The sequence below is a fragment of the Mus caroli genome, chromosome 8, assembly GCF_900094665.2.
Source record: "Mus caroli chromosome 8, CAROLI_EIJ_v1.1, whole genome shotgun sequence".
In the NCBI taxonomy this organism is placed as follows: Eukaryota; Metazoa; Chordata; class Mammalia; order Rodentia; family Muridae; genus Mus; species Mus caroli.
The window spans coordinates 17175947-17178915 of NC_034577.1; positions in this window are offsets into that span (position 1 = coordinate 17175947).

Below are 2969 nucleotides of genomic sequence, written 5' to 3' on the forward strand. Positions count from 1 at the left end.
CCAGGCTACGGGGCGGGGCTAGCGGGTGCCGGGGCGGGGAATCTCTGGGCCGAGGGGAGCTAGGAGGTCAGGGTTACCTCCCGGTGGGTTAGCCTGAGAGATCTTATCTGCTCTCCTAGTCTGANAATAGTCTGATTTAGAGCCCGAGATGCAGACGGAGGTGGACTGCTGTGGGCAGTAGCTGTGGAACTCACAGCCAGTACTGTATGCGAGGAGTGCCAGCGCCGGTTCTGCTGTCAGAATCTAAGAGCTGCTCTGTGCTTTTGGACACCATGTAAAACCTGGAATGAAATATGCCAACCGACGGCTAAAGACGTGTTCTGGCTTTGTTTGTTTGTTTCGGTATCCATGCCTCTTGTGGGAGAAGCTAAAGCTAGGAAAAGACCCCAAGAAAGAAGTGTCTGACTTAACTAAACAGCAATGGCACACTCATATTCTATATGTGAGCCCCTTACAATGTCCTTGAATTGAAATATAGCGCTTGCGCCATTTATAAGTGTTCCTCATGGGGGTCCATATTAACTGCAAACACAGCAATTCGTTTGGGCATAAATTGTTATTAAGATACACACTAGTGTGGGTGAATCTGAAAAGAGTATAGAAGGAAAAAGGGAAGTCAATGACGGTCTTGTCATCCAGCTTAGGCATTATTATTTGGGGACATACACTTTTACATTTCTACTCCCCTCTTATTTTCTAAAATTTCTATTCTTGTTTCTGTTTTGTTCTGAGATAGGGTATCTATATAGCTCAGGTTGTCCTAGAACTATGAAGAGCGGGCTGGCCTCAGGTAAAGCTAGAAAANCGATTAGCATTAGCTCTGCATTAGCATTAGCTCTCCCTCGACCTTCNGTCCTTTTCCTGCAATACATCCTGATTACTTTGTATCACTCTTTCTTGTTCTCCTTTCTAAATGTTACTCTATACCTAAGTGTCTATTTGTATACACTAACTCTCTATGGGCTAGAATACACCTGTATATTTGTATACACCAATGCTCTGTGGGCTAGAATACACATGAAATAGAACATGCAGCTTTTTTTTTTCTTTTTGAGAGTGTGTATCCTTACATAATACTATATATTGTATCTTGAAAAGTCTGTGATTTCCTTTTTCTTTGGAGATAATATGGATATATATATATATATATATATATATATATATATATATATATATATATAAAATTAGATGTCCATTACCTATTTATTTGTTGATGGAATGTAGGTTTATTTCCTTGCTATAGTCAATGAAACAGCAAAGAAAAAAATGGGTGTGCAAATATCTGCAGGTAGGGTGTGGAAGTCTTTGGGTATATGCCCAGAAGTGAATACTGAATCATTCAATAGAGAGTACTATTTGGATTTCTTTTTTTGAAGAGTCTCTGAACTGATTTCCACAATGGTTGTTCATTAGTTTGCACCTCCACTAGCAGTGAATAAGGGTTCCTCTTTCCCCACATCCTCTCCAACATTTGTCATAAGATTCCTTGATGATTGCTGTTCTGACTGGGGTGAGGTGGGTCTATCAAAGTAGTTTTAATGTGCATCTTCCTGATGACTAGGGATATTGGACATTTTTTGAGATATGTATTGGTTTTGTATTTTTTAAAACAAAAACCTGTTTCTTCAGTTCAAAAGACAACGTGTATATTGGCAGCTTGATTTCCTTGGAATTCAATTTCTCTACTTCTTTGTAAATCCTGCATACTAGCCCCTTGTCTGAAGTCTAGCTGGTTTAAGGATTTTCTCCCTTATTTAAGCTGTTGGCTTTGCTGATAGTTTCTCTTGCCGTGTCAAAACATTTTAACTTCATGTAGCCCCACCTGTTGACGCCTGAGACTAGTTCCTAGGCATTAAAACTGTTCAGAAGGTTTTACCCACCCCAGTGTCATAGAGAGTATCTCCTATATTTTCATTCAGAAGTTCCAGTGTTTCAAGTTTTAAATTAAGGTCTTCCATCCATCTTGAATTCTTTTCTGTACAAGATCAGAAATAAGCACCTAATTTTGTTCTTCTGAGTGGAAATCGTGTTGAACAGGCTCTTACTGTTTTGACTGCATGTCTGTGATTAAGAAACAAAAATCAGGCCAGTGCCTGANTTAACAACTTTAATCCCAGTACTTGGGAGGCAGGGACATAAAAACCAAACCAAAACCAAAAGCAAANACTGCTACTATTGTGGTCGAAGGAGGTGAGGGCCCATCCTAAACTAGCATCCAGATTTGGAGGTATTATGCATGTGGTAGTGATTTTGGAAACAAAAAAGATGTAAGACTGAGTGAGTGCACCACAGATTGTTTCTCCGTAGTTTCAGAAAGCTACTGAGGCCAGGCAATGTGTAGCACAGCCAGAGTCTCTGTAGGGCCATTGCATAAAGTTGTAAAGGAGAAGTCTGGGTTGTTTTGGAGACTCAGAGATGTTAAAATTCCAGAGCCATGAGATGCTTGCCAAGAAGAGCAAAACATACGTGGAGCAGAACCAACCCAAGTGAGTAATGTCTGTTCCAGGAAGGAAAGCTGGAGGGGTCAAGNCATCTAAGCCTTAGAGATTTGTGCCCCAGACAACAGACAGAGCCAACAAGGATTTGGTGTTTGCCTNACTAGGGTCAGTCCTGTTTTGGTCCAACCTTTTCACATTACTCCCCTATTTTTCCCTTTTGTAATGGGAATGCATATTCTGTACCATTCTATGCTGTGGGTATATAATTTGCTCTTTTATTTCGGGGGGGGGGGTGTCACAGTTTAAGGGACTGCTTTGAGACCCATAGAGACTGGAATTTTAGAGTGTAAAGACCATGGGAAAATTTGAAGTTGGTCAAACTGCATTTTGCACCATGAGCTGTCCATGTGTCTTGAGGGCTAGGAACTGGATTCGGTAGTTTGAATGAGGAATGTTCCCCACAGTCTCATGTATTTGTAAACGCTTGGTCTCCAGTTGGTGGTGCATTTGGTGTGTGTGTGTGTGTGTGTG